The 9805-nt window shown below is 37.5% G+C and overlaps 1 long non-coding RNA gene across 1 annotated transcript; it reads right to left on the reverse strand.

Annotated features, from left to right (window-relative positions):
* Positions 1 to 466: 466 nt before the first annotated feature.
* LOC148361890 (uncharacterized) lies at positions 467 to 2675 on the reverse strand. Its single transcript, XR_015851163.1, has 3 exons — positions 2497 to 2675; positions 954 to 1343; positions 467 to 603 (listed from the first exon to the last, which is right to left on the reverse strand). It is a non-coding gene; the product is annotated as an uncharacterized LOC148361890 (long non-coding RNA).
* Positions 2676 to 9805: the final 7130 nt, after the last annotated feature.

A 9805-nucleotide genomic window follows, 5' to 3' on the forward strand; every position in this document is an offset into this window, starting at 1 on the left:
GATAGAGTGCTGTGTTATCACCGAACCCATACCTGTCAACCTCCACGGCTCCATGCCCGTACAAACTGTCGTATTTTCCCATACCAAATACAAAATAATCTTTTTTTTTTTTCCGGAATGATGCATGATGGAAAATCCCCAAGCGACAAACGCATGCGGACAGTAGCATCAAACCTCTCGCTTCGTTTGCAACAAAAAAAACGATACAGAGATAGAGGCTACTATAGAGGACTTAATTGATTTGCCGTTTCGTGATAGTCGGTGTATACCGGATGGTACCCATCATTGACAAATTTGCGTTTTTCCGTACAGATTTCCTTGTATGTCGTACTCGTCTTAAAATGCATAAGAACGTATTTTGTACGGCAAAACCATACAGGTTGACAAGTCTGCGAACGAAACAAGAGTGTAAACTTCAATTTAATAAAAATAAAACACTTACTGTAGAACAAATAACTTTGCTCCGGTTCCCATCAATCATCTTCACGTAAAGTTGAACGTGAGGGTGACACCATGCTTTTATCCACATCAAACACTCCTCCAAATTAGTTTTAGGCCATGGCAAAATGGACGGATCTCACCTCTACCAACCGTTCCGGATACCTGTGATCAGACACAGCATCGAACCATTTGTGATTCAAAACTTAAAAACTTAAAAATGTTTCAGGTTACAAAGCTACTTCCAGAACAAAATCAATTCATAAGTAAAGGTATCACTGTACAAGCGTGTGGATCATGTGATACAAATATGGAGGACCTAAATCACCAGCCACCGTCAGTCATCATCTTCATACTCTGATTGGCTCAGAACAAGAGCTGTAGGATGATTTCAAGAGCATCAGATCATAAAACAAATGCATAGTAAAGTTGGATTATCACACAATAAACATAAAACGAGAGGCACATAATCTAGATAAACAAATAAGAAAAAAATAATCAAAATATTAACTCACTTTTAACTGGAGTCTTTTTTACTGGTCCTCAACAGTATTATTTCTGTTGCGTTTCCGGTAAAACTGATCCAATGAAACTGCTTTTGCCGGCATTTGACGATCTTTCGGAATTGTGAGAAGCCAGTGTAATGACAATGAGCAATAGGTCGACTTCTCAAAGGTTTTTCTGGGGGACTTCTTTCAACTAATTCCAAAACTTCGTGGCATTTTGCCAAAATGTCTTTGATATGGTCTGTTAAATGATGGCTGCATCCTCCTCCTTGTCGTCTCTGAACTCTTTCTGCACGGTGGTGTGTTGCATTGTCTATAATTCCTGCAGCTCCTTCGTCAAAAGCTCCTCATTGTGCTCCTGAATCAGCTCGTTTATGTCCTCGTGATCCACACATTAGCCTGGCAATCGTAGATATATTATGGCCATATTATTTTGCGAGATCATACAAACACTTCACTTTTTCAGACTTTTCTATTATTTATTGCTTCTTTTCGATGGCCAGACCAAGTCTCTTCCTCTCCTCTTCTTGTTCATTTTTCTGCATGTCTTTTGTGGGGTCCATCGTAGCGGTACCATAGAGTCGACTGTTTAGAAAGCCGGAAAGGGACACAAAGAGCATGCAAAGATTTGCACGTATGCATCAGTTGCCAGGTAGAACTCTGAGAGTGGCAAATGGCAGCGTGTACTCTACTGTATTTTTGACTTCGTATCCTGAAACGCCTTCGTAACTGGAGGCAAATATTTTCCCGTTCTGGTACTTTGTAACCTTTCTATCTATCTGTCTATCTATCTATCTAGACATTCGTAAGTAGAGGTACCACTGTAGTTCTTTTTCTAGAAGGTAATGCTGCCTTTCAAAACAGAAAAAAACCAATGCTAGCTTTTGGTGTAGAAGAAAAGTTAGTTTTCAGCTTATGAAACAATGCATTTCAAATATGGAAAAGACAATCCTAGCTTTATCCAGAAGAAGAATGTGGTTAGTTTAGTTCAAGGGTGTCTAAACTTTTCAGAAAGCAGGCCAGATTTCGTCGGCTTTTCAGCCTGGGATTCTTTGAACAGTCTTTAATAAATTCACCAGGCAACAGCGTGGATATTACATTGTTTGTAAACAGCCACACTCACTTGGCAAATTTGGCTGATGCAGTTGTTTCAGATTTTGGTGAACAAATACTCCCTCATGGTCAACTTTCCTTTTTTTTATTTACAGTCATGTCAGAAATGGGTGGCCTAAAATTCTTACAGAAAGCCAAGGGCAAAGTGACCAAAATACTACTGCCATCATCTGGTGAAATAGTATTTATGTTCTTATTGAACAAATGTATTTTATACTGTGGTCAACATGACTGGTGGGCCGCATATTATTAATTTTACGAATGAGGTTGGAGCCAGCAAAAACTTGAGAACAGGCCGTAACTGGCCCCCACGCAGGATTTTTGACATGCCTAGTTTAGTTAGTTCTAAAAATGAAATGAAATAGATGCCTGTTTCCAGCATAAAAGAAAAACATGCTTGGTATAGTATATCCCACAAAGATCTGAAAGTTGTACTTACTTTAGAAAAGTCTAATACAGGTAACTCCATAGATCAAAATAACCTCGTGGCACGTTAAAGATCCCACTTGAGACCCGACTCGGTCGACTGTGTAGCAGTAGCGGTGGTATGTAATGCTTTACCTCCTCTCTTAATAAGGATTTTCTTGGATACCGAGCTCATTGTCACCTCATTGTCTTTGCGAGAAAGGAAACATTCCTGAAAACCAGAAATGGTGTCAAGTCTATTTCAAGGAACATTGGCCACAGAGGAGATAAGAGATAACACATAATATGAGATAAAAACCTAGCTGCACGACTGCACTCAAAGCCCGATATGCACAAATTGCTACTTTTGTGTCGCACTTGGTTACATTTGAACTGAAGTGTTTGAAGCTTAAATGGAGGCAAGAACAGAGCCAGTCCCTTCTTTGCTCTTCTAAGAGACTTTGTCAGACCTTTGGGAAAAAAAAACTCAAAAATTTAACACATTGCGGTGAGAATATTGCTGTTTGTGGGGTAAAATTTTGGAAGTGAAAAACATCAACTCAACCACTAATAACATCAACATTTGTGAAGCCAAGAGCTACTTTCTCATTACTGGTTATGCATATGCATTTCTAAAGTACCTTATCTAGGGCTGCAACTTTTTTTTTTATCAATCAGGTACTTAATCACTTTTTTAATTTCCCCTTTTTTATTTAATTTTGGAAAAATAGAAAAATAGTGCACAAAACAATATAACATTTTATAATATAAAACATTGAAAAATTCCAAGTGTTTTCAAATAACTTATCAATAAAAAAATACAATTACATACAAATGTATGCTATATACCTTCAAATATTTTGGATATTCTTTTTTACTACCTTATCCAAGGGATCAGTTTACATTTGGACTTATCATAGTCAAGTCAAGTCAAGTTTATTTGTATAGCCCCCAATCACAAGGAGTCTCAAAGGGCTGCACAGATTATTGCAAACTACAGACTATATTACACCATCCCCTGATCTAAAACCTACAGGAGGGCAAGGAAAAAAAATCAAAGACCTCAACATGAGGAAAATGAAGAAAACTTGAGAAGGGACCGCACTTGAAGTAAACCCCTTCCAGGATGACCAGGCTGCAATGACCAGGATGAAATGGATATTGCAATAAGAAATAATACACAGATATTGTAAACAGGAAATATAGGACATTCATAAACTAGAGAATAAAAGTCTGTTTTAATCCTAGATTTAAACAGTTCCACTGACGTTGCAAATTGAATCTCACGGGGCAATACATTCCACAACACCGGGGCCCGAATGGAGAATGAGCTCGAACCTGCGGTTCTCTTTTCTTGGCTCTTGGGATCACTAGTAGACCAGTATTTTCAGAGAGAAGGCTCCAGACCAGTACATAGGGGAAACTTTAATCTGAAAGATATGAGGGAGCAAGTCCATGCATGATTTTGTGTAATACCAACAGAACCTTAAAATCACATCTTAAGCTAACAGGGAGCCAATGCAGGTTAGCTAAAATCGAGGTAATGTGATCAAACTTTCTTGTCTTAGTTAAAAGCCTCGCTGCAGCATTTAGTACCAGCTGCAGGTTCTTGATTTTGGACTTCGGGAGACACGAGAGTAGTAAAGTACAGTAATTGAGACGGGTAGTAACAAACGCATGTATCAGGAGACCAGAACAGACCAGGAAACCCCAGAGCATTCGTTTCAGTTCTTTATTTAAGGAAGCGTTCAGGGCTTGCGGGAGACGTGATGGCCGTCAGACGTCAGCAGCGGAGCCGGAGAGATAGCGTCGGATCAAGTGGCCAATCGGATTGCGGAAGTCAGGCAGGTCGAGTTTACCGGAGCTGGAGAGGAGATCGAAGCGTGGGACGGAAACAGGTCGGATCAGAGGCAGGCAGAAACAGGTAAGCAGAGTTCTTTGACGAACGGGAAATCAGGAGAGTCACACAGAGTTTCCAAAGTACACTCTGACGAGGAGGTCCGGGCGTAGCGTGCTTAAGAGCGAAGTGCCAGCCAATCAGAAGGCACCCACATGATTGCTCCAGGTGATCAGAGTTAGTAATCATGACAGCATGAATTATAATCTCTGCATCGGACTGGGACAGCATAGGGCGAATTTTAGCAATGTTGCGAAGATGGAAAAAAGCTGTTCCAGTAATATTCACAACAATTGTTTGAAAGTACAGATTGGGGTCAAATGTGACACCTTAATTTTTGACTGAGTCACTCTGGGTGATATTACATTTTTCAATATTCAGAGCAGTTCTTGAGAACAAGTCACGGCATTTAGATGGACCAATAAATATATTTCTGTCTTTTCAGAGTTGAGGCACAAGAAGTTGAGTGACATCCATCATTTTATCGCAGTTTTTCCACAGTTTAGTGGGGCAGATTTAGCCATTGGAAGCTATAGTTCAGTGTCATCTGCGTAGCAATGAAAACTGATATTATACTTGCGAATAATATCACCTAATGGAAGCATGTAAATGCTGAAAAGAAGGGGGCCAAGTACCGAACCCTGGGGAACACCACAGGTAACACTGAAGGGCTCAGATGTCATTTCACCATATTTAACACTGTGCGTCCTAACTGAGAGGTAGGATCTGAACAATAAGAGGATGGTTCCTGAGGAACCAATTCATTTTTCAAACCATTCTAGTAAGACATTATGGTCAACAGTGTCAAAGGAAACACCAAGGTCCAGCAGCAGCAAGAGTGGTGAAGCGCCAGAGTCCATTGCCAGTAGAAGATCATTGGTTATCTTAATCAGGGCTGTCTCAGTAGAGTGAAAAAACTATCAAACATGTAAACCCACTGTCAAGATTTTTTGGGGGATTTGAATCTTAGAATTTTATAAACATTCCCAACGTTCAAATGATATATGATATGCTTAAGAATCTGCCCCTTGTGGTGAGTTGGACATGTCATCATTTTTTTTAAATTTAATTATGTTTTTTCTCTGTATTTCTGCACCACTTTCTGTCCCATTGAAAATGGTTACCTTTATAGTGCTTGACTGTTTCATGGCATTTTTTTATGTACATTGACAAATGTAATATCACCCAGAGTGACTCAGTTAGATATTTAGGTGTCATATGTGACCCCGATCTGTCCTTTTGAACACACGTGAAGATTATTACTAGAACAGCTTTCTTCCACCTTTGCAACATTGCTAAAATTCGTCCTATGCTGTCTAAGTCAGATGCGGAGATTATAATTCACGCGTTTGTTACTTCCCGTCTTTATTACTGTAATGCAATACTCTCTGGTCTCCCCAAGTCCAAAACCAAGAGCCTTCAGCTAGTACAAAATTCTGCAGCGAGGCTTTTAACTAAGACAAGAAAGTTTGATCATATCACACCGATTTTAGCTAACCTGTGTTGGCTCCCTGCTAGCTTAAGATGTAATTTTAAGGTTCTGTTGGTATTATACAAAATCATGCATGGACTTGCTACCTCATATCTTTCAGATTTAATTTCCCCCTCTGTTCCGGGCTGGAGCCTTCGCTCTGAAAACGCTGGTCTACTAGTGATCCCAAGAGTCAAGAAGAGATCCGCAGGTTCGAGAGCGTTCTCCATCCGGGTCCCGGTGTTGTGGAATGCTCGTCCCCCTGAGATTCGATCTGCAACCTCAGTGGAAATGTTTAAATCTAAGCTTGAAACACACTTCTACTCTATAGCATATAAATAATCTATATTTTATGTTGATAATATGTGTATTATTTGCCCTCATGTATGTTTTAGATGAGGGGATGGTGTCATAATAGTCTCTAATAAGTTTAAGTTTGATCTGTGCAGCCCTTTGAGATTCTTTGTGATTAAGGGCTATACAAATAAACATGACTTGTCTTGACTTGACAATGTGGTACTACAACCCTCATCTCCACAACAAAATTCAATGCACTTATTTGCATTGATATAATGTGCTTACTGGCTAAAGAATCACACGCCACAACGAATCGATAATGAAATTCGTTGCCACTTTAAAAATTTGACTTAAATTTATTTTTTCGGTTGATTGTTGCAGCCCTAAACGTATCTTGTTAATACAATTTTTTTACTATGTTGATCTTATATTATTACCAGGTTGTAATTTTTAGAATTGGATTGAAATAAGCTCAACCACTCAAACATCTGTCTTAGACAAGGGCACTGAGCAATTTACATATACTGTATACATTTTAGGCTAATTTTTTAAATAATTTGGGAAGAATTCATCATGTGTTCTAAGACAAAGATAATATCAATGATTTCTCATGCCTGTTAAATATCAAATTTTCTAGAAATCCGCAATTGGCCATCACTCGAGCTTTTTTGAGAACTAGTCCCAGGACTAAGAAGGTGTTTTTAGGGGACTAGTTGGTGTAGATCTTGGATTGAAAATAGTATGAAACAGTTATTATATTATTCAAAATCCTTTAAAGCATTAAAAGTCAGATCACGGCACTAAAATTTTAACTTATAAAGCACAACTAGCTAAAGATCTAAAGCAGGTTTCTCCAAAGTGGTACCCGCGGGCACATAGGTGCCCTCTAAGGACAGCTGAGGTGCCCGCGGACCTGTTGTAAAAGTTTTTTTTTGATATTTACTGAGTCTATTTAACCCTATTTCCAATAATTAGCCTGTTAATAACATGATAACAACATAACAACATATCAATAACATGATCAGTTGTTATTTCAGAAATGCACTGATTAGTAACAAAACATAGCTCTCAGCTTGAAAAAGGTTGGAGACCCCTGATCTAAAGCTTTAAACCAGCATGCATTTGGAACTTAAGTATTGAAGCAGCTTGAGAGCTTTATCTACTGGTAAAATCTTTAAAGTTTTAACTTGGACAGCAATTCAAGTTAAAGTTTTAAAGCTTTAACTACTGACTAAAGCGTTCAAGCTGCTTTGGCGGTGCTTTAACACGAGAAGGCTTGAACTCAATACTTAAAACTACTTTACAAATGTTACTCATTAGTTTAGAAATTAAAGCTTTAACTGTGATTCAAAAGTTCAAACCAGCATGAAAACTTCAATTCAAGGGTTGAAGCAGCTTTAACTCAAAGTTCAAGTTTTAAAGCTTTAACTAGTGTTCCAAATTTTAAATAAACATTGAAGTCTCAAAGCAAGCTGTAACTCCAAAGTTTTAGCTTGGCAGCACTCTACGGTACAATTTGTAAGCTTTTTATGAATTCATACTTCAAAGCTGCTTTAATAAGTAATAGGGTTAACTCAATAACTAAATTACGTTTAAAGCTTTAACTTAAAGATCAAACGTTTTAACTGTGATTTTAAACTTTAAGCCGGCACAAAACCTTTAACTAAATAGTTTAAAGCAGCATTAGAGCTTTAACTCAGAAGTTAAAGACAAAAGGTTTTAGCTTGGATAGCACTAGAAAGTAAACTTTGAACGCATTAACTATGAGCTCAAGCTTTGGTTAGTTAGTTTCTCTAACATGGCTTTAACTTGTGAACACCTTAACTTAAAATTTTAAACAAGTTTAAAGCCTTAACCATTAGGGAAAATCAGCTTCAAAGCTTTAACTCTGAGATTAAAGACTTGAAGTTTGGCTTGAATGGCACAATGAGGTTTTGTTAAATCCAAAAACTTTGCCTATAAACGCAAGCTTTCAAGTGTCTTTAACACAGCTGTAACTTTTGAACACTTTAACTGAAGAGTTTAAACCAGTTTAAAGCTATGCCTCTAAGTTAATGCAGCTTTGTTTTAACTTCAGATTTACGGGGAAAACTTAAAACAATCTCGCATGTTATGTGATGATCATTCTCAGTTATAAAATACTTAATGTGAGGCAGGCACCGCTGTAAAATATCACAATACTTTGATCGACTGTAAAGCTCCAATATATATATATATATATATATATATATATATATATATATATATATATATATATATATATATATATATATATATATATATATATATATATATATATATATATATATATATATGTAACGGGTGTAATAATAACTTTTATTTTATTGAAATTCCTGCTAAAATATGTGTATAGTTTTTGGTAAATGTCCTGCAATGCTGAGTCCAACAGTGCCATCTGCTGGTATGGGGTGGGGTTTGGTTTTGGCTTCTAACATGTGACCAGGAGGCGGGGTTTTGTCAGTTTAACCAGAGTACTACAAAGGTAAGACATATCTTTTGGTGCTCCACAAAATAAGTTAATTTTAAACTTTATAACCCCAGCTGACAAATCTCTCACCATGCATAGTAATGTGATTGATATTGTCAAGCTGTTTAGGTTTATTTTCGTTTTGTTTCTGTTTTACTAAATCTTAATTCCCCTTGTAGAGATCAAAGAGATCAGACCCAGCAGAAAAAGCTAATGTTGTGACTCATCCATTTGCAGGTAAATTGTACCCATTTTTATACTCATTATTGTTTTTATTCCTATTTTTCATATACATTAAAAAAAGGATGATGTTGGTTAAAATTCAGAGTAAAGAAAAACATGTTGAATTCATTGTAAACGTTAAAAATCCACTATACGATCTCTTGTTAAAAGTATCTTGTTAAAATGCAAAGATTTATAAATGTATTGTGATATTCTAAAATGTATTTTCTGTAAAGTGAAAAGACAGCTCTTTGATATGCTTTGTTGTCAGTTTAACCAGAGTACTACAAAGAGATCAAAGAGATCAGACCCAGCAGAAAAAGCTAATGTTGTGACTCATCCATTTGCAGAACTGTAATAATAAAAACCTCATCATCCAGTCCAGCGTGAATGTGGATCTTTGGTGGGACACGTATAGCGCGGTTACATTGGTGCCGTGACCCGTGACTTCTATCAAGCTCTCCGAACCGAGGACTGTCCTACCTGCCACATCATTTCATGAAGCCATCAGCTCACAGTATTTAAAACTGCTATACAGTGACGTGTTACGCAGGCGATTTTGACTTATTTACATCTTTGAAACATGTTTACTCAGAGCACAAGTGACGTTTCTGAGGGTGTAGCTGATCAGATGACAAATATTATTCAGGAGATAGGACATAAATTGGCTGATAGCATATTTACAAATATACAGTCACGTAATATAGTAGCTCCTAACGCTGCAGCCACACAAGATGTAGCAAACAGATTGAGTCAGGTGGTTACACAGAGAAAGGTTAAGGAACCGCCGTCATTTATTGGGGATGGCTCAGACTCAATAACAATACATGAGTGGGAAGATCTAATGAGGACATTTATTAAAAGGAGTAATGTGAGACTTGAAGAGCAAGCAGAGGAAATCCTTATACATTTAAGAGGAAAAGCTAAAGATGTAGTTAGGTTTGGCATTAGAAACAGTAATATAGACG

The sequence above is a fragment of the Urocampus carinirostris genome, chromosome 8 (assembly GCF_059441175.1).
Source record: "Urocampus carinirostris isolate Australia breed hairy pipefish chromosome 8, RoL_Ucar_1.0, whole genome shotgun sequence".
NCBI classification, from domain to species: domain Eukaryota; kingdom Metazoa; phylum Chordata; class Actinopteri; order Syngnathiformes; family Syngnathidae; genus Urocampus; species Urocampus carinirostris.